Source organism: Piliocolobus tephrosceles, chromosome 16 (genome assembly GCF_002776525.5).
Source record: "Piliocolobus tephrosceles isolate RC106 chromosome 16, ASM277652v3, whole genome shotgun sequence".
Taxonomy (NCBI): Eukaryota; Metazoa; Chordata; class Mammalia; order Primates; family Cercopithecidae; genus Piliocolobus; species Piliocolobus tephrosceles.
The window spans coordinates 46,152,186-46,175,090 of record NC_045449.1 but is presented as its reverse complement, the minus strand read 5'-3'; the positions used below and the strand labels follow the sequence as shown (position 1 = coordinate 46,175,090).

The 22,905-nt window shown below is 40.2% G+C and overlaps 1 protein-coding gene and 1 non-coding gene across 20 annotated transcripts in view; both read right to left on the bottom strand.

Moving 5' to 3' along the window:
- Positions 1-22,905, bottom strand: part of SKAP1 (src kinase associated phosphoprotein 1) — a 329,329-nt gene that overhangs the window by 259,057 nt on the left and 47,367 nt on the right. The window lies entirely within an intron of this gene.
- LOC111537713 lies at positions 13,607-13,822 on the bottom strand. The gene has a single exon (XR_002730081.1). It is a non-coding gene; the product is annotated as a small nucleolar RNA U3 (small nucleolar RNA).

Here is a 22,905-nt window from a genome sequence, read left to right as displayed (position 1 = left end):
CTCCAGCCTTGGCAAGAGAGAGACTCTGTCTCAAAATAAATAAATAAATATAAATAAATAAAATAAAGATGTTTTAACTGAACTTTAGGTCAGATGCAGTGGCTCACACCTATAATCCAAGCACTCTGAGAGGTCAAGGTGGGTATATTGCTTGAGCCCAGGAGCTTGAGTCCAGCCTAGACAACATGGCAAAACCCCATCTCTACAAAAAGTACAAAGATTAGCTGGGTGTGGTGGTGTGCACCTGTAGTCCCAGTTGCTGAGGAGGCTGAGATGGGAGGATTGCATGAGCCTGGGAGGTTGAGGCTACAGTGACCCATGATTGCACCACTGCACTCTAGCCTGGGCAACAGAGTGAGACCATGTCTCGAAAAAAAAAAAGTAAAAAATAAAAAATGAATTTTAGTTTGGGGAAAGGTACAAATAAACTGAACCCACAGTATCGAGGGAATCTTGATAAGCAGCAGTCACTGTAGTAGTAATAATAGTAGTGCTAATAACAATGCTAAGATTTTTTTTTTTTTTTTTTTTTTTTGAGACGGAGTCTTGCTCTGTCGCCCAGGCTGGAGTGCAGTGGCCGGATCTCAGCTCACTGCAAGCTCCGCCTCCCGGGTTTACGCCATTCTCCTGCCTCAGCCTCCAGAGTAGCTGGGACTACAGGCGCCCGCCACCTCGCCTGGCTAGTTTTTTGTATTTTTAGTAGAGACGGGGTTTCACCATGTTAGCCAGGATGGTCTCGATCTCCTGACCTCGTGATCCACCCGTCTCGGCCTCCCAAACTGCTGGGATTACAGGCTTGAGCCACCGCGCCCAGCGCTAAGATTTATTGAACATTTTGTTGGACGTTGCTCTAAGCAGTTTTCTTACATTAACCCATTTCCTCCACACTCTAACCCTATTATTATGCCCATTTTCTAAATGAGAAAACTGAGGCATCAAGGATTAAATAACTTACTCATCATTACACAGCTTTTAAGTGGAATGGACAAGTTTCCATCACCAACAACCAGTATCAGAACAGGACCTCTAATAAGAAACTAAGGAGGAAAGTCTTGAAAACATAATCTAACAATTAAAACAATCATCAAAATTAACGGAGTCTTTCTCTAAAAATATTTTACTATTCTAAAAGAATTCAGTGACTCAGCCAACCAATTCAATATTTATTGGATGTTTTCTATGACAAGCCCTTTGCCCAGGTACTATGGTTGAAATGATGATTATAATAGATATGGTTCATCTACAAATATATTTCAGTATCTTTCATGCTGCGAACACACAGTTCTAGGTTGCCACCCCAAATTCACAGAGTCTATAAAGAACTTAATCGGACTAGCAAAAAACAAAGCCATCAAAAAGTTTGCAAAAGACATGAACAGACACTTCTCAAGAGAAGACACACAAGTGGCCAATGAATATTTTTAAATGCTCAACATTACTAATCATCAGAGAAATGCAAATGAAAACCATCTCACACTAATCAGAATGGCTATCATTATTATTACATTTTTTTGAAACGGGGTCTCGCCCTGTCGTCTATGCTGGAGTGCTGTGGTGTGATCATGGCTTACTGCAGCTTCAACCTCCTGGACTCAGGCAATCCTCCCCACCTCAGCCTCCCAGTAGCTGGGAGCAGCACATGCCACCACACCTGGCTAATTATTGTATTTTTTGTAGAGACAGAGTTTCTCAATGTTGCCCAGGCTGGTATCAAACTCCTAAGCTCAAGCTCGCCTCAGTCACCCAAAGTGCTGGGATTACAAGTGTGAGCCACCACACCTAGCCAGAATGGTTATTATTAAAAAGTCAAGAAACAACAGGTGCTGGTGAGGCTGTGGAGGAAAAGGAACACTTATACATTGTTGGTGGGAATGTAAATTAGTTTAGCTGCTGTGGAAAGCAGTTTGGAGATTTGTCAAAGAACTTAAAACAGAACTACCATTCAACCTAGCAATCCCATTACTGGGTATATATCCAAAAGAAAATAAATCCTTCTACCAAAAAGACATATGCACTTGTAGGTTCATCACAGCACTATTCACAATAGCAAAGACATGGAATCAATCTACGTGTCTATCAGCAGTGGATTAGATTTTTAAAAATGTGGTATATATACACCATGGACTATGATGCAGCCATAATAAAGAATGAAATCATGTCTTTTTCAGCAACATGGATGCAGCTGGAGGCCATTATCCTAAGCAAATTAATGCAGAAACAGAAAACCAAATACTGCATGTTTTCACTTAAAAGTGGGAGCTAAACATTAGGTACTTATGAGCAATAGACACTAGGGACTAAAAGAGGTGGGAAAAGAGAAAGAGGGGTAGGAGTTGAAAAACTATTGGGTACTGTGCTCACTATTTGGGTGATGGGATCATTTGCATCCCAAGCTTCAGCATCACACTATATACCCTGAAACAAACCTGCACATGTACCCCAAGTCTAAAATAAAAGTTGAAATAGTAAAAAATAAACAAACAATTCACAGAAAACATCATCAGGTTTCTGCTGAAAATAGGGCTACTGCATCTAAATCAACAGATTGCAAGGGAGAGAATATCAGATTCTTGGCCATGGAGCTAACCAATGAACATGGTTACTGAGATCAAAGTACTCAGAGCTTTATCCCCCTCAGTCAGCTAATTAGATAGATCCTGATGAAACAGGTCAGACAAACAACTGTAGCTGTTCTCATATTATTAGAAATACTGGTCAGGTGAGGTGGCTCATGCCTGTAATCCCAGCACTCTGGGAGGCCAAGGCAGGTAGGCTGCTTGGACCCAGGATCTTGAGACCAGCCATGGGTAACATGGCAAAACCCTGTCTCAAAAAAAAAAAAAAAAAAAAAAAAGAAAGGAAAAATAATTCTATTTCCCAACTATAATAAAATGATTAACATTTATTAGCATTTATATGTTAGGCATTGTGCTAGATACACATATATACATATACATCATATATATATTTTTGAGACAGAGTCTCACTCTGTCACCTAGCCTGGAGTGCAGTGGCACAATCTCGGCTCACTGCAACCTCTGTCTCCTGGGTTCACGCGATTCTCGTGCTTCAGCCTCCTGAGTAGCTGGGATTACAAGCGTGCACCACCACACCCAGTTAATTTTTTTCTTTTTAGTAGAGATGGGGTTTTCCCATGTTGGCAAGGTTGGTCTTGAACACCTGGCCTCAAGTGATTTACCCACCTCAGCCTCCCCAAAGTGCTGGGATTACATGGTTGAGCCACCACATCCAGCTCTGTGCTAGGTATATGTTTTACATGTATTATTTTATTTATTTATTTATTTATTTATTTATTTATTTATTTATTTATTTATTTATTTTTGAGACAGAGTTTTGCTCTTGTTACCCAGGCTGGAGTGTAATGGTGCAGTCTTGGCTCACCGCAACCCTGCCTCCCAGGTTCAAGGGATTCTCCTGCCTCAGCCTGCTGAGTAGCTGGGATTACAGGCATGCGCCACCACACCCAGCTAATTTTGTCTTTTTAGTAGAGAGGGGTTTCTCTCTGTTGGTCAGGCTGGTCTCGAACTCCCGACCTCAGGTGATCCGCCCACCTTGGCCTCCCAAATTGCTGGGATTACAGGGATGAGCCACCGCGCCTGGCACATGTATTATTTTATTTAATATTCATAACAACCCTAGGAAGTCAGTACTTTTTTTTTATTTTTAAGACAAGGTTGTGTTCTGTCATCCAGGCTGGAATGCAGTGCTGCAATCATAGCTTATTATAAACTTGAACTCCTGGGCTCAAGCAATCTTCCTGCCTCAGCCTCCCAAGTAGCTGGGACTATAGGTGTGCACCACCACACCTGGCTAATTTCCCTTATTTTTTATTTTAGTAGATACAAATTCTCACTACGTTGCCCAGGCTGGTCTCAAACTTCTGGCCTCAAGTGATCCTCCTGCTTTGACCTCCCAAAGCACTGGGATTACGGCAGAAGCCACTATGCACAGCCCAGGACTACTATTATTACCCCATGTTACAGATGAGGAAACTCAAACTCAGGAAGGTCAAACAACTTGGCCAAGATCACATAGCTACTAAGTGGCAGAACCAAGATTTGTATCCAGGTGATATTAGTCCATTTTCACACTGCTATAAAGATACTACCTGAGACCGGGTAATTTATAAATAAAAGACGTTTAATTGACTCACAGTTCCACATGGCTGCGGAGGCTTCACGAAACTTACAACCATGGTGGAAGGTGGCAGGAAAGCAAGCACTTTCTTCACAAGGTGGAAGGAGAGAGTGTGAGAGAATGGGGAAGCACTAGACACTTAATCAAACAACCAGATCTTGTGAGAACTCACTCACTATCATGAGAGCAGCAAGGGGCAAATCTGCTCCCAAGATCCAATCACCTCCCACCAGGTCCCTCCCTTGACATGTGGGGGTTATAATTCAAGATGAGATTTGGATGGGGACACAGAGCCAAACCATATCACAGGTCTACTTGGTTCCAGAGTCCAAGCTCTTAAATTCCATATTAACTGCTTTCCTACTGGCTATAAAATAAAAAATAAATCTAGTACTTAAGAGAAGATACAATTGCTTTGTTAGATAGCCTATAGGCATGAATCAACTCTAATATGAGTATTAGGGAGTGGTTAGACAGAGGTCTTTAACCTGGAGTCCATAGTTTGGGCTTCAGGGGATTTCCTAAACTCCCTAAAATTGTGGGTGAAATGTAATATTTGTTTTCTTTTCTCTTGGAGAAAAGTCCATAGACTTCATTAGTGTCAATAACTCACCTCCGCCCCACACCCACCAAAAATGATATGACCCACTGAATTAGATGAATAGAGTTGTAATGGCATTATAAAACTAGCTATCCAGAAAGGCCAACATCTGTGATGTTATAAATCTAGAACATCTAGATGAATTATTTTTTTTGCAACTGAAGTATAAAGTGTTATTTTACCTGTGACTTACGGAAATTTAAAATACATCATATACTCTGTTTTGGTAAACCTCTGCTGAACAAAATCAAATCTCTTCTTAATGACTTAAGGACATCCAAATTTGAACTTCTTCTTTTTTGTTGTTTTTGAGACAGGGTCTTGCTCTGCTGCCCACACTGGAGCATAGTGGCACAATCTCAGCTCACTGCAACCTCTGCCTCCCAGCGTCAAGCCATCATTCTACCTTGGCCTCTCCAGTATCTGGGACTACAGGCATGCTCCACCATGCCTGGCTAATTTTTGTATTTTTTGTAGAGACAGGGTTTCACCATGTTGTCCAGACTGGTCTTGAACTCCTGGACTCAAGCAATCTGCCTGCCTTGGCCTCCCAAAGTGCTGAGATTACAGGTGTAAGCTACTGTACTCAGCTTGAACTTCCTTTTTGTACTAAAATAGCAATGCCTTCTGAATGCATAGGCTGTCTGCAATACTCAGTGTCCAAAGACTTCTATCTCTCTCTTGAACATCTCTCTTCTCTGATAATGGCTGTCTCCAAACAGACTGCAAAGGCTAACACTGGAGTTATCCTGGCATTGAAAATGGAATCTTAGGATTCAGATGGACACCTAGTTGAGCACGGATTCCATGCAAGTTGTTAAGGCTAGGAAAACCCCTTGCAACTGACCTTGAATAGTGAGCCACATGGTAGAAGTTTATTTATGCCCAAGGAAATGGTTTTGCTGAGCACTGCTAAGAGTCTGTACACTAAATATTTCCTATAATTTCTTTTCTCGCTTGGAAAGATTCATATTGTTTTCAAATTATCTTCTGAAAGTGTCCCATCTACTACCTTGCAGAAGGTATGGACAAGTGGCAAAGAGTAACATGGCCAGTGACACCCCACAAGGAGAAATGGGAAAAGAGCACCATCTGGTGGAAGTCCCCAGTGGAGGCATCCAAGGCCTGGGACCCAGGGGTCCAGGTACCAGCCTTAGAAACAACTGGGCAGCAAAAAGAAGGTCCTTGGTGGGACAGCTGGTGATCCTTCCAGTCCCAGTTCCTTAATCTCACCAAAAGTACAAGACCTAATGCCTACCTACAAGAAGCTTATAATCTAGTCCAAAATATGAGCTCTTTGTATATAATGAGATGACAATCTAATATGGCAAATAAATACTATTGTAACAACACACAATAGGCGTATAACTCAATTATGTAATAGAAGAACATACCACAAGAAGGTCCTGGTTCTTTTAGGGGATGTAATATTTCAGTGGTCTTGAGTCTATATGTACAAGCACATCTAGGTAGATAATACAATGTTCACCTACTTACTAAACACAATGGTCACAATCAAACTTTTATTAAATAAACAACATTATCTGAGATTGACAGTATAACTCATCACCTGCTACCCCACCATAATTTTTAAAGTCCATTCCTGGACAGCAAAAAAGAAATTAAATTTTGAAAAGAAATTAAAGTACTATTTACCACTAGAGTCTCCTATAACACTTTTGCTACATGGAATCATTGCTATGGTCAATGAAACACCCACTCTGGGTATAAACATTAAGAAACCTAAGAACTCTTTTTGATCAGTGAGTGATTAGCTTCCTGATTGCAACACTGGAAACCCACATTCTAATATTCCTTCCCCTACTTTCTAGCGTGAGGACTGTTTTTTCACCAGCAAATCTCACTAGTATGTCTACACAATCCCCATACTTCCTGCATGTAATAGGCAACGAACTATAATTCGATGAACTAATAAAGGAGAAATGCCAGCCAAATACATTATTTCAAAATAAAGACACTAAATAACAGGTCAGAGTTAGAGAGTTTTTTTTTCCCTGTAAATAAAAAGGAGTCATTGAAAGGTTTGTTTGTTTGCTTGTCTTTAAGGATAAAGAATGATGTCCACATCGAATCCAGCAGAGATGTGTAGCATGGATGGGAGGAAGAAAAGTGGGGAGATAGATTAGGAAGCTACTTGAGAGCAAGAGAAGAGACAAGAGATGAGATAACAGACTTAGAGACTGGCTGGGAGCACAGAATCAAGAGGAAAGTCAGAGACGCCTTTTGGTTCCAAACTTGTGTATTGGAGAAAACAAGGTACTGGTTATGTATGTAGAATACAGCTGATTACTGTATTCTAAACTGTTGTCTCTTTGGCCCTTGCTCTGTCTTTTTTGTCACTGTTGATGCTTAAAAACCTAATTTTGTTTTATTTTTTTTGCTTGCTTCAGGTTAACAGCTACTCTTCGACCACTGAGACACCATTATCTGATTAGTGAATAACTGATAGCTGAGTGACTGTGTGACTGTGATCCATATACTCACTGAATTTTATAGCTGGAAGGACACTTAAAATCATTTAATCTAGCCTTCACTTTACAGATGAGAACAATGAAGCATGGAGAGGTTATCTGATTGCATCATAGCAGTTTAAAAGTCCACACTGTGGGGCCACCACAGTTTATCTTGTACAGAATCAGGGTCAAGTTCTAAAATTTGATATTCATTTAAAAATGAGATGGTTTCTACAAAAACATTTAAAATCTCCTTGGAAAAACTCAGCTATCATGCCTTTGATATTTTCCTTTTTATGAACACGGACATATTATTCACCTGAAGGCAAATGTTACGTAAAAATTTTTTAAGCTAGATTAGTTATTAGAGTTCATCTAGGCTAGGTGGATATCTCAGCATTAACATGCCAACACAGTCTCTGTATCTCAAGTTATGAATACTGCATTTGTTCTCTCAATAGTAGAGATGAATAAATTTCCACTGTTTGCCAGACACTTTGTGAGGGTCTAAGAGCACAGAAAATCCAACTGTGGACTAGTTTGGCCGAAATAATCAAATTGTGTAGAAGTAATGTAATTGGCCCAGAATATGCAAATGGTAAAAACTGGGACCACAAGAACCCATGTCTGACTAATGCCAGAATGTGTCTTACTGCCTGCAGATAAGAGTTGCTGTTGGCTCATGCCTGTAATCCCAGCACTTTGGGAGGCTGAGGCGGGCAGATCACAAAGTCAGGAGATCGAGACCATCCTGGCTAACACAGTGAAACCCCGTCTCTACTAAAAATACAAAAAAATTAGCTGGGTGTGGTGGTGGCTGCCTGTAGTCCCAGTGACTCAGGAGGCTGAGGGAGGAAAATGGCGTGATCCCGTGAGGCAGAGCTTGCAGTGAGCCGGGATCGCACTATTGGACTCCAGCTGGGAGACAGAGCAAGACTCTGTCTCAAAAAAACAAAAACAAAACAAAAAAAACAACACAGTTGCTGAAGGAGGATTCTGGATCAGAGAGAAGCCTGGCAGGGGAGGGGAGGGTCACAGAGAGGCCAGGCCCAAGATGCAGAGGGAGGTCAGGCAGAGGGGTCAGGCCCAGAAGTAAAGGTAGCAAAGGGCCAGCCCAGCACCCCAAAGCAGTTATGTTGAGTAAGGGACAGGGTAGGATACTGAGTAGGTTCCATCCTGAGAGCCTCTCGTCTCTTATGAAGTAGACTGTGATGTCATGGAAAGAGTGAGAAGCAATATGATGAGGTAAAGACTGACAAGGGTTGGGGGAAGAAAAAAAATCAAGGAAAAAGGTTGCTGATTTGGGGCATGTGAAATAACTACCAGTTATCACTAAGGATTCGGTTGAGGTTGAAGACTAAGCTTTATTGTAGTGCAGCCAGGATGGAGGCTCATGCCATAATTCCAGCACTTTGGGAGGCCAAGGTGGGCAGATCACTTGATTCCAGGAATTTCAGACCAGTCTAGGCAACATGGTGAGACCCCATCTCTACAAAAAATAAAAAAAAATTAGCCATGTGTAGTGGCTTGCACCTGTGGTCCCCACTACCTGAGATGCTGAGGTGGGAGGACTGCTTCAGTCCAGGAGGTTGAGGCTGCAGTGAACCATGATTGTGCCACTACACTCCAGCAACGGTGACAGAGCAAGACCCTGTCTCAAAAAAAAAAAAATTAAATTAAATTAAAAGGTTTACTGTAGTGCAATCCAATTGTGCAATTTTTCTCCAGAACTGAATAGCTTCCCAGATATACAAGCAGAGAAGTTGGACAGTTGAACTGATGATCCGAGATTAGGATTTTTCTAGGCTTGTGGGATGAAAAGACAAGAGAGTCAGAGAATATTAGAGGACTAGAGGGATAGGTCATAGAGCTCAGGCTGATCAGAGAAGAAACCAATTGCCAAAGACTTCACTATAGCGCCTGCATATATTAAATACCTTAGTTCATTAAAACATTCAAAAGCAGGAGATATCATTACTCTTCTCTTTCAGGAGTAGAACTGTCCTTTGTCCCACAGATCCCAAACCTCTCCCACTGTGTTCCCTATTTCAATGGATGATATTACTATCCACCCAGCTGAAACTTGGGAATCGTCCCTTTATCTCTTTTTCTATTACTATATATATATCCCATCAGTCACCAAGACCTGTAGATTCTACTCCCTTAATACCCTTTTAATCAATCTCCTCTCCATCTCTGCAGACACTGAATTCATGTGAGCTCTTAAAAGGCCTCACCCACATCCATGTAACTACATGGCAAACGGTCCACCTGCCCTCATCCTCCTCCCTCTGACCTACTCTCCTCAGTGCTGATGGAAAAGGGAATGGAATGAGCATGAAGAGCAAAGTCTTTGCAGACAGGTCTGGGTTGAAGTCCCAGCTCCTCCATCTTCTAGCTGAGACTTTTTCTGCAGCCTCAGTTTCCTCACCTTTAAAACAGAAATAATAACCACATCTTCCTCATTTAGTTCTTGGGAGGACTAACAGAGGTAATGCACGTAAAGAACCTGATAAACCACCAATAAATGTTCAGCTGTTAGTCATTAGCATCTTCATTATCTTAATGACCTAAAAGGCAAGCCTAGTTACATCATTATCCTGCTTGAAATTCTTCCATGGCTCACCTCAGCACTTAGGTCCTCCCCCCAGCTCCTGCTCACACTCCTGCCCACTTGTTGCTGCATCCTCTGCCAGCAAACCTTTTCTTTCATGCCTCCTTCTTCTCCTAGTGGACCCTCCATGATCCTTCGAGGCTCAGCTCAGTGTCCTATGTTAGGGTTCCCACAGCACATCTGTGCATGCCTCTCAGTAACACCTATAATACTGTATTAGCATCTTCTTGTCTCTCTGTCACTGGGCCCTCAAGGGGCAGTGGCATAGAGCTTGTGCTTAATAAATGTTTGCTAAATCAGTGAATGGAGGTAAGAAGCAGCAAGGGCTGTCTGAGTTCGGTATGAGACTCATTCAGTACAAGAGAGCATTTCAGGGAGGGGTAGGGACAAGCGTGAAGAGGCAGACAGAGGGCAAGGCACTTCCAGGCAATGCTATGAAGTATGGATTTTATTCCGAAAAGATGGGACTGGGGTGCCTTCATTTTCCTCTAAATCACTCACACAAAGGCAAGAGGGGAAAAAAAGAAAGAAAAGAAAAGTAAGGGATGAAAGAGAAGAGAGACAAAAATAAGAAAGCTTTGTTAAATTGAAACCTTCATCCAAATGAATAATTTTTCCCCCAAAGCCTGGCTTCAAAGACAAACCACAAAATGACCAGCAAAAATATACTTCAAAAGACATGACCGAATACACACTGTGGTGGCAAGAATCCAATATATAAATACAATCAATTTGTTTCCTCATTAGAAGCTTTCATGAAGAAAATGATTTAATATAAATGCTAAAGCTACCGACATAGATTAATTGAAAAATAACAACAGAATCCTAATCAAAGATATAACATTATTTCACTCATTCACACTACACCAAAATCTGAATCAATAAATAATAACAGAATTTTGAAAGCCAGCTTCTACTGGTAACCACTCTAAGAACTACAATGAATTACTGACATTTTTCATAAAATGCCTATCCTTATGTGTACACTTTTTTCTAGTAAAGAACTGATATATATATACAGAAATCCAAGTTGACTTTTTTCCCTAATTGTACAAGATTCTATACTAAAGTATCACTCTTTTTTTTTTTTCTTGTCTTTTTTTTTTTTTTTTTTTGAGACAGAGTCTTACTCTGTTGCCCAGGCTGGAGTGCAGTGGCATAATCTCGGCTCACTGCAACCTCTGCCTACTGGGTTCAAGCAATTCTCCTGCCTTAGCCTCCTGAGTAGCTGGGATTACAGGTGCCCACCACCATGCCCAGCTAATTCTTTTGTGTTTTTAGTAGAGACAGAGTTTCACCATGTTGGCCAGGCTGGTCTCAAACACCTGACCTCGTGATCTGCCCGCCTTGGCCTCCCAAAGTGCTGGGATTACAGGCATGAGCCACCGTGCCCAGCCTAAAGTATCATTCTTACCCATTTATTACTTTGTACAGTATGTACAGCAGTCATAATTAAACTCTTACATAAAGTACCCAATTATCCAAGTCATAAAAAAATGGAATGGACTTTGATCTAAAGGCTAATGACTATGTGACCAGCTCCGTTGGTATATCAGTACAGGTCAGTGGTCCCCAGAGGTTTGATTACAATCAACCAGTCAATCCCAGGCTTTACCTGGCTCATCTTGGGACCAGGGCTTTCAGTTCTATTCCACTTTGAGAGATTCTCCAGCATCAGAAACATCTTGAGATGTTGCCAGTTCACAAGGAAGCACAGAGCAGCATATGAACATATCCCCATCTCCTCACCCCGGGAGCTAAATCAGGCTGAAATGTTGTCAGCTATTGACAGGTCTTAAGCCCTGCTGGTAAGATTTTCCCCTCATTGTTAAAATTCAGTCGAGAACCAAAATAGGCACCTACCTCACAAACAAAAATCAAAAAACAGGGTCTTCTGATAAAGATTTGTACACTCTTTCCTGATCTTAAGAATCCCTTGGACCTCTTATTGAAGAACAAATTCTCAGGGTCCACCCCAGACCTAGTGAATTAGCATCTCCAGGGTAGAGGCCTAGAAGTCTATATATTTTAACAAAATCCCCAGGTAATCATATGATGGGGCAATTTTGGAAAATTCGGTAAAAGAAATAGATATTTACCAGTGGTTGCCTGTTAAGGAAATTCTAGACAAGCAGCTCTCAATTCAAATATTGACTGTATTCTAAAAGTTCATTTCCAGTTGTTTGGACCTTGGAATACATTTTCCTAATGAAACAAAGTTGAAAGTTGCCTGGGCCAGCTTTGAAAATCTATTAAATCTTGTTAACAGATCTCAAAAATTGTGAATACAGTCTTTAATTTTCAGACCAATCATATTTTAAAAGTTGAAGCATATATCCATAGAATATATTTTCCCATTGACATAACATTCTGAAAAGTGGTTAGGGCACCAAATTATATGCATTCCTTATTTACAGTGCTTTGTATACAAATTACACCCAATGATACTGAAAAATAAAATAAAGTATGGCAAGGAGATTTGTCTTCCTTCTCTGGGTACAGGGAACATAGGCAATTTGCAACCATTTTCTGCCTTCCAGTGACCTCAGCCCTTGTGCCAAAGACCCAAATGTTATCCACTACTAAAGCATCCCTCCTCAGCTTACCTATCACTGACTCATGCTTTACTCTTCCAAACTACCTATCTGTCCTCCTCAAACCCAGTCAAAATTCTTATTTCCGAGAGTTGGTTCCATCCTGTCTTTTCTGCCATACCTCCCATTACTCTCTTTTACCTAATCAACAAGATCACCCTTTGGTTCCCAAAAATGCCTAAACTTTATCACCCCTGTGTCTTAGCACATGGTAATTCTGCATGCAATGTGTCTTACCAAAAACCTATCCCATTCACCCCATGGCCAAGTCTTGATGCCAACTCATCCATGAAGGCTTCTCAAGCCCACCAGAGAAGGGACTCCCTTCTCTGGGCTTTTACAGTACCATGGATGTGCAGTGTTTTGTATGCCAATTATACTTCAATAAAACTGGAAAATAAAATAAAATATGGCCTCTTCTAAAGCCTTGCCACAATATATCTTGAATTATAGTTATTTGTGCATTGTTTTTTATCTTTCCCATGCGGTTATAAATTTCTTGGGAATATTTGTTGGCTATCCACTATGTGACATGTTTGTGTTAGGCACTTTTATGTACATAACAACAACTCTATAAGGTAAGTGTATTGTATAATGATTTGGTTTATTCTGCTCAAAAATAAGTTATAGAAGGACTGGGACCTATGTTGTGTTCACCCCAAAAATGCTTTGCACATAGCATATGCTCAATAAACATTTGTAGAAACTATGAGTGAATGAATGAAGTGGCATTATTCACTTTTTATGACAAGGTTGAGCCTCAATAAGAGTGGGTTCAAATTCCAATTCTAGAACCTAATAGCTATGTAACCTTGAGCAAGCTGATTACCTTTCTGAACCTCAGTTTTCTCATTTGCTATATAGGGATTATAACAGTATCAACCTCACACACCTGTTGTAAGGAAAGCCCTTGAAACTGAGTCTGGCACATGGTATGTGTGTGATGAATGCTAGCTGTGATTATTATTCTAAAAACAAAAACAAAAAACCACATGCGGGGAGTGAGGAGGGGATAGCATTAGGAGCTATACCTAATGGAAATGATGAGTTAATGGGTGCAGCACACCAACATGGTATATGTATACATATGTAACAAACCTGCACGTTGTGCACATGTACCCTAGAACTTAAAGTACAATAATAAAAAAAACTCACATAAATGGGAACCACTCAGACTGTGTCCTCTACTCCTTACTCTCCCAGAGGAAGAGAAGAATGATTGTCAATGGCAAATGGCAGGTGCAGCAAAGCAGCACCAAGAGTCAGCTTCATGCTCTGGAAAGAACACTACATCTCCTCCACATGGTTTCTGGTGCTCCACATGTCTAGGGAAACTTCTCTAGCAACAAACTATAGAAATGATCCCTGAAAGTACAGTCTTTATGACTGTTATGCTTAAGCTGCAGAGATAAGGAGTCTCTAAAGCCCTCATTCTTTCTGAGAAAACGCATCCTCTGTTACTTCTATAACCCTCAGTATACCTAGCACTGTGCATTGCCTGTAATAGTGGTTCAAAAAACCACTTCACTGAATGTCCTCAGTGAAGCCATCTTAACCAAAAGTTGGAAGGAAACCATTGAACAGGTCTAGTGCACATGACTGAACAATCAAAAGTATTTTCACCCTCCAGGTGAATTTGTATTTTAAAACAGGATGTTTAACCCAAATGAATCTCTATGTGGTGAAACTGCAGGCATGTAACAAATTGAAAACAAACATTCAGACCTTCTAGAGCAGATTATCTGGGGGTAGTGGGCTCCATGCTGGTCCATGGAGGAGCTAAGATGAGTCTAGCCGCTCACTGGTCCAAGAACTGCTTGAAAAACAAGAAAATGTCTTATCTGATGCTGTCTTGATCACCTGGCATCGTGCCTGACATAAACAAATAGCCAATACATATTTGTTAAGTAAATTATCTGCTTCCGGTCTATAATCCTCACCCTGCTTTTAGTTGATTCCATTTCTCTTTATTACCAACATAAAAATCAATCATGGTGACTGATGTTTTGAGAAGAAGAAGTGAATGGTTTACTTAAGCACCCTCACTTTAGAAAAGTAGTCCGACAAATACAAATGTTTTACTAAATAGTCACACAGAGTGTAGATAATCCTCTTCTAATGAAGGATTCATCCTGTGTCAGTTCAGTGCAGCTCAAAGGGATAAAATCTGAAAAACGGAAGTTGTTTCCAGTCAGTGATACCTCATCTAATGAAGGCCTTGAGAGTCAACTTCCTTAATAAAAAAAAAATTTTAGAAAAATAATCATAAAATAAAACTCAAAGTACTGCTGCATTTCACAAGGCTCAAAAATAATTTCATTTTCATGTGTATGTATTTAAATACAGAGTAAAACACTTCGGAAGACAGTTATTTATTTGCACAGAAGTGACCCAAGGCCAGACTGCACAATTAAAGCCTAATTTCCTCTTCCCATATCTTTCCCTGTTGGTGCCAACTGTTTTCCCACCTGAAAACTGAATATCCTTCAACTCTTAAATCTCTGCCCTTTTTTAAAAATATTTATTTATTTATTTATTTATTTATTTATTTATTTATTTATTTTTGAGATGGAGTCTCACTCTGTTGCCCAGGCTGGAGTGCAGTGGAGCAATCTCAGCTCACTGCAACCTCTGCCTCCTGGGTTCAAATGATTCTCCTGCCTCAGCCTCCTGAATAGCTAGGATTATAGGCGCCCACCATCATGCCCAGCTAATTGTTTTGTATTTTTTTTTAGTAGAGACAGGGTTTCACTATGTTGGCCAGGCTGGTCTCAAACTCCTGACCTCAAGTGCTCTACCTGCCTCAGCCTCTCAAAGTGCTGAGATTACAGGTGTGAGCCACCACACCCAGGCAACAAATTACCCTTTTTTAAAAGTTTGCTCTTTCAACATGGAATGGAGAAGCAGAATAAACTGGAACAGGGAGAGACTTGAGGCAGAGAACCAGAAAGGAGAATTCTGCAGTGCTTGAGTACAACTTTATGAAGACTAAAGTTTAGCTAGTGACAAAGGGAAGAGAAAGGGGAGGACATTTAGAACGAAGAATCAACAGGCCTTGTTGATGGTTTGGGGAGTGAAGGGGAACCAATCAGGAATGACTCCCAGGAGTTTGCCTTGGGAGCCTAGGCCTAGAGGAAGCAGAGGTAGACTTCAGGGGTGAGCAGAATGTAAGATAATGAGTTCAGTTCTGGACATTCAAGCAGTTAGGATTCTTCTGGCCACAAGTAACAGAAAACCTGACTGACAAGGGCCTAAGCAAGTGGAAGTTAATTTTTCCCACAAAACAAAAAGTCTGAAGACAGGAGATTCCAGAGTTGTGCAGGGCCCAAGAATGACATGAAGGAGCCAGGTTCTTCCCATATTTCTGCTCTAACACCTTAGAGCAGAGTAATGTCCTACTGTATTTCAGTGTATTACTATCTCCCAACTATAAGACTACCCTGTGAGAATCTATCAGAAGTCTTCTTACATTTATTTGGCCATAACAATATTTTATGTAAACTCTAGATTAAGCACTGGCAAAAGAGAATGGCTTATAGATCACGATTCTGTTGTCAAGGAAGAAGGGATGGTGGCTGCTGAGTAGGCATCCAGCAGGGTATGCCCAGCTTAGTGAAGTTTGAAGTATCTTTGAGACACCCAGAAGGAGGTATTCAATATGCTGTCTGGTGCTTTGGAGGGAGAACTGCAGCTGAGCTATAGAATTGGGAGTCTCCCATGCACCGGGGAAGCTGTGGAACTATGGACATGCATGTAACTGCCTCCTAAGGAGAATGTGGTGAGGAAAGAGAAAACCCTGAGGAACAAGAGCAAAGAGTGCAGGGTAGAAAAAATGAGCTCAAGGGCCTAAAAAAGAGCATAAACACAAGGAAGAAGAAAACCAGGAGAATTCATGAGAATCAATGGAGAGTTTTTTCCATTTATGAGAAAAAGGACATGATCAACAATGTCAAATGCTACAGAAAGACCAAATAAGACAAAGACTTAACAGCCTGGCTGTGGCAATTGGAGACATTGGTACATTGGAGAGAGTAGCTCAATAGGAGCAGAAGCTAGATTAAAGGGGACTGAAGAGTGACTGGGAAGTGACTAGAGACCAGGAAGCCAGAAATAGCTAGTCTAGTCTTCTATTTCAAGAAGTTTGCCTGCAAAAAAAAAAAAAAAAAAATAGATGCAAAGACAGTAGCTAAAGAGGGAATCACTGTGTATGACACAATGTTTTTATTAATATTAGGAGAAATTTGAGCATATTTATATAATGATTGGAGAGACATAATGAAGAAGGAAAAGCTAAATTTAAGAAAGAGGAAGTCTCTGTGTCAAGAATGGAGTGAAGATAACAACTATGAGCCAATGCTTCAGTCCTCAAATATTGTGTGGAAGTACTCTGAACTCAAAAGATGACAAAAGGACAGGGTATTGTAAAGCCACAAAACAAACCTTAAAAGGGGAGAGGTCTGAAGCAAGATTGAATAGTAAAAGTCCAGAAGTAGCAAAAGGGAGCTTGAAGAATGCCAATAGCACTTTGGGAAAAGGAGCAAACTCTATTTAAGAAGGTCGCAAGCAAACAGGCTCCTGTGGGAGAACCATCCTTTAGGATAGAGAAAAGAGGTGGAGAATATTGTGGGGTTTGGTTATAACAGGACATAGATTCTAAGGAACACAGAGGAAAGAGTTAGAAAAGAGGTCTTCAAGAAAGAGGAGAAATGGTAGAGACAAGGAAGTGCAAAGCTGAATAGGGATGCTGCTGACCAAAGGTAGAGGGCTGGCGATAGGTCTCAAAGACGGCTGGAATGCCTGGCATCCACGCTGTGATAGAACTCCAATACATGGTCAGTAGCCCTGCAACTTTTTGTCACAGTTCCAGTTAGAACATTAGAGATATGCTATTAGAGGAGACACTTGAAGAGATGGATGCCTTGCCTCTGTCTCTACTAACACTCAGTAAAAAGAAAGCATCCTTATTTCCAGGAAAGAATGTGTAGGGTTGGCTACTAAATAGTAAGTTTCCTAATAAAGAGGGTCTCTTGCTGTTCTCAGGTCTAGTCTAGGACCTAAAAACACATTTATAACAGTTTCTTACCATTCATTTTACTCACATCATTGAACTCATGCAACATGCCAGCACCATGCTAGATCTTTTTTTTTTTTTGTGACTGTAAGACCATTCATGCTTTCAAGAAGCTTATGATCTCCAGAAATATGTATTCTAAGTTCTGAGAAACTGAATTTAAAATGAATCTGATGTGTGAAAACAGTGCTTCTCAAATGTTAATGTGCATACTGTACAAATAAACTTAGGATAGTATTAAAATGCAGATTATGATTAAGTAGGTCTCATTCAACGGAGCCTGAGAGTTTGCATTGCTCACAAGTTTCCAGGTGATGCTGTAGTTGCTGTTCCATGTTGATACTTAGAGTACCAAGGACCTAAAGACTAGCAAAAGCAACTTCATGTCTGATCTTTTCTTATCTCCCCTATAAAGTCCTGATAATCTTTCCTCCTTCCCTTGCTAACCATCCTATCCAGTATCCATTTTTCTTTTTTTTTTTTTTTTTTTTTGAGACAGAGTCTCGCTCTGTCGCGCGGGCTGGAGTGCAGTGGCCGGATCTCAGCTCACTGTAAGCTCCGCCTCCCGGGTTTACGCCATTCTCCTGCCTCAGCCTCCCGAGTAGCTGGGACTACAGGCGCCCGCCACCTCGCCCGGCTAGATTTTTGTATTTTTTAGTAGAGACGGGGTTTCACCATGTTAGCCAGGATGGTCTCGATCTCCTGACCTCGTGATCCGCCCGTCTCGGCCTCCCAAAGTGCTGGGATTACAGGCTTGAGCCACCGCGCCCGGCCCAGTATCCATTTTTCTAATTAAAACAAGTTAGGAGGTGGAGGCAGAAGCAGAGAAGGGAAGCTAGAAAACCTCATGAGGGGCTTTTTCTTCTAAGCAACTATTAGCTACATACACTGCTTTCATGAACATGCCAAACATCTATCTTATGTGATTAAATACTTCTGTGGAACCACTAATATTTCAAACAGGGCACCTAAATATTCAATAGAAGAATAAGAGACTGAGAACAGCAATTAATTCTAGTTATGCCATATGGCAGCATAGAACACTGGTTGGAACCTGAAAACTCAATTTCACAAGAGTCTTACTTATTCTGAATTTTAATCATTTTAGGATCAGCAAACATATGCCTACCAACCTGCTCCATTTACACAAAATTCTGAAGCATAATCACACTGCACACTCAAAAATGATGGGTTTTTCCCAAATGGACTTAAAATTTCTCTCCTACAAGATTCGCAAAATAAAGTAGCTGCTGACAGCTCCAGTTTCATCTCCCCGTTAAATAGAATCTTCACACAATTCTTTTAAAGAATAGTATCACTTGCTTCCTCACCATTTTCATCATCAGCTCACAATATTGCACGAGTATAATTTTCTCTGGTCTTGAATTTCTCAGCTCTGCGTTGGTTCATGAACCCTCCTATCCCTGTGCACTCTCTTCCCTCCACCGTACCTGTCACTGCTGAGACACCCATGCCACCATCTCTTCTCTCCATCTCACCTCTCCAGAATGGAAATATTATCGCTTTCAACACGTACTTCATCTCCAGTCCTCTTAGAACTAAGACACCTTCATGTCTCCTATACATTTAATAATTTCAAGATAAGGACAGAAAAATCAGTTCTTGCTTTGTGAACTTTTGTCTCTGGTGCTTGAGAGACTGTCCTAATATCCCCTGAACATGTTTTAGTGATAACATTTACTGCACTAGGGCCAAAATGATTTTCTGCCACTTTCAATTCTAGTTCAATAAAAGAATAAGAGCTTTGTTTCTAACCTCTGTCATTTTTAATACCATAAAATGATTTTTAAATTATAAAATTGAGTTCCATTTCCTACTGGACTACCAATCTCATATTAGCTTTCCTTTTATCAAATTTATGAAAAAAGTCAGAAATTACCTTTCCTTTTTTTAAAAAAAATCAAAATTTCAGGATATCCCACGTAGCATGTTTGAATTGAATTTTAGCTCTTAATAATTGCTGGTTTAGAAGTTTTCAAGAAGTACAAAAGTTAGCTACTTCCTGTTACTTATGTCAGAAATAACAAACTGGAGGATTATCCCCTAGTTCAGTATTACCCAGAAATAATAAGATTATTCCTAGAAAATTATCCTTAAAAACCATATCCCATATGGAGGAAGTCTATGATTTTCTGAAATCAGAGTGAAAAAAATCCATGGTTTCTGAAATGCAAAGTCAAACCAGTCAAATATTTTTTATAACATTATATTATGGGGCTGGACATGGTGGCTTACACCTGTAATCCCAGCACTTTGGGATGTTGAGGTGGGCAAATCATGAGGTCAGGAGTTTGAGACCAGCCTGGCCAACATGGTGAAACCCTGTCTCTACTAAAGATACAAAAAACAGCCGGGTGTGGTGGCACGTGCCTGTAATCCCAGCTACTTGGGAAGCTGAGGCAGGAGAATCGCTTGAACCCGGGAGGCGGAGGTTGCAGTGAGCCGAGATCATGCCACCGCACTCCAGCCTGGGCAACAGAGTGAGACCCCATCTCAGGAAACAAACAAACAAACAAATACACCAAACAAACAACAGCAAAAAAACCATTATATTATGAAAATTTTCAACTCTGCACAAAAGTTGAAACAACACTCATGTATACCCACAATCTAGTGGATATATTCTGTGATTAACATTTTATTTGCTTTGTCATATATTCATCCATCCATATTATTTTTTATACATTCCAAAACAAACTGCTCAAATTAGTACACTCCATCCCCAAACAATTCAACATGCATATAATTAACTAGATAGACTTCAATATTTGTTTACAATTTTTTAAACCAATAATCCTTGAAAGATGTCACTTCATTTTTTTAATGGCTTGGCTAAATAAAATTCTAAATTCTAAATCCTAATATTTAAACAAATTCTGTTACTTTGAGTAATTTCTCATATATCAGTTCTCTCATCAACAAAAGAACAAAGGCACTTGGTAAACATGACAGAAGGTCTAAATTACCAAACTGTATGGGCCTTGTGGTTATGGTAGAATCTACAAATGAGAGTCACTCACTAATATAACTTGGAGAAATAGCTATTTGGAGATTATGTGGGCATAAACTTTTCTGTAAATTATAATGAGAACCTCAACAAGGCTCACAAACTCAAGAGGCAGCTTTGAGTTTGAGCATTTAACTATAATATATCTTACATAAACCACACTGTGATAAAAACTACTAGAAGCTGGACAATTTAAGAATGGTTCACTACAAATGGGGATTTTGTAACAACAAAGCACCACCATCAAATTGGAATTTTCTTGGCTTTGCCATGCCGTAGTACTACTGGTTTGTAAACTCTATTAATTGTCTAAGTAAGAGCTGCCACAGGGATAGCGCTTATTTTATGAGCTGTTTGTTCCCCTACACTAATTTTTTTTTCTTTCCTAAGATTGGCCCTGGAAGGGATACCCTTTGAAGCCCGAAGAATCAAAGCTACCGCAAAGCACTGCTGAGAGTTTTGAAAGAAATATGAAGAAACTACATCACACCTGGGGCGATAGGCTGAGATCTTCCAAACAGGTCAGCAGTTAGTCTCTAAAATATTCCTATTGCCAAGGAGGCAATGACATCTTGTGTAAATCAAAAACTAAAACCCTAAGATATCTCATTTCCATTTTAAATGCTTGGGGGCTAAATATGGATGTCTAGCACTCAAGAAGTTCCTGTGGGATTGATTTTTTTCCCATCTTCTCTGAGCCCTTTGCTGAGTGTGATAAGCAGGACTGCATTTCATTATCCACCCTGCTAGCACTGCACTTCAGGGAGACTAGATGAGGCTACACAGTAGGAGAGAAGATCCAGAATCCAAAGAAGAAATGATTCACATGGTGTGATTATAAAAACTCACTTTATGCTCAACTCATTTTCAACAGAATCATGAAATAAAATCCCAAGAAATGAGATTTCCTGCATCATATTCCATATTTTTTAAAAAGTCATGGGGGTACCGTAAAAGAAATCAAACAGAAGTTTTATAGTTTGGTTGGTAATGTGTGCATTTTTGTAGCATTTATTTAAAAAAATAATTCCAAACAACATTTTGGGTAAGCAACGTAGAAATAAAACATAAGATTATCATTAAGGGAATCTTCAAGTGACTCAGTGTTATAGAAGTAACATCAGAACCAAGAGCTTGGCTCCTGACAGTTGGCCCAGTGCTCTTGGATTTCCCTCCCCTCTGTTCCAGTTTCCCTGTAACACAGAAAGTGGATACTGTGTGGGTCTATATCAGAAACAAGAGAAAACATGCAAATTAGAGAAAAACACCATCAATAAGGTCCCAAGCCACAGGTTCCTGGAATCCACAAACAGATAAATACAGAGAGGTCTTTTTCATTGGCTTTCTTTAAACAGAGAAAATAGCATAGCTCTGGGACAAAAGGCTAGCTCCAGATCAAACGAGACTTAAAATCAAAGCCGAAGCAAACGGTGATAAAAATGAAAGCAGTAATTTCATACAGATGATCTTTTCAAATAATGTATGAATTAAGTCCATCTACAGACAGCGAGGCTTCATGTATTAAAAAAAAATGACACAGGATTTTCTGAAACCAAGACAAATCCATATTGAGTAGCTAATAGGAATGTGCCCAGGTGATAACAATGGCTAAAATTCTATCAGGAGTAAAGCAAATTTCAGTGACCTAACTCTACAGTTAAAGAGTATGGCTCAGCTTATTATTCTATTGGGTTAGTCAGACTGGAAGGGTGCAAATTCAGTTACTTGCCTGTATTCTAGCTCACAATCCATAACTCCTTTTCACTCTTGATAGAACATGTTATTCTGTATGAGGAGCTCAGTACTGGGAAGAATTACACATGATCTACTTTTGCAAGTGACTTAAAAACTCTCTTAAAAATACATTTTCCTAGGTGCTATGGCTCATGCCTGTAATCCCAGCACTTTGGGAGGACAAGGTGGGCAGATCGCTTGAGGCCAGGAGTTCAAGATCAGCCTGGCCAACATGGCAAAATCCCGTCTTTACTAAAAATACAAAAATTAGCCCAGTATGGTGGTGTGCGCCTGTAGTCCCAGCTACTTGGGTGACTGAGGCACAAGAACTGCTTGAACCTGCGGAGGTTGCAGTGAGCCAAGATCATGCCACTGCACTCCAGTCTGGGTGACAGAGTGAGACTCTGCCTCAAAAAAACAAAAAACAAACAAACAACAACAACAACAAAACATTTTTCTGAACTCAATCTAAAATCTTAAAGATATAAAATGAAAATATCAAAGGTATGGTTTATTCTGAACCACCAAGGACTATGGTCATTATTACATGTAAAAAAATGTTATTTAAGAATATTTGTTCTACTTCCAGATAGCCTCACATATGAAAGAACAAACAAAATAATCATTATGA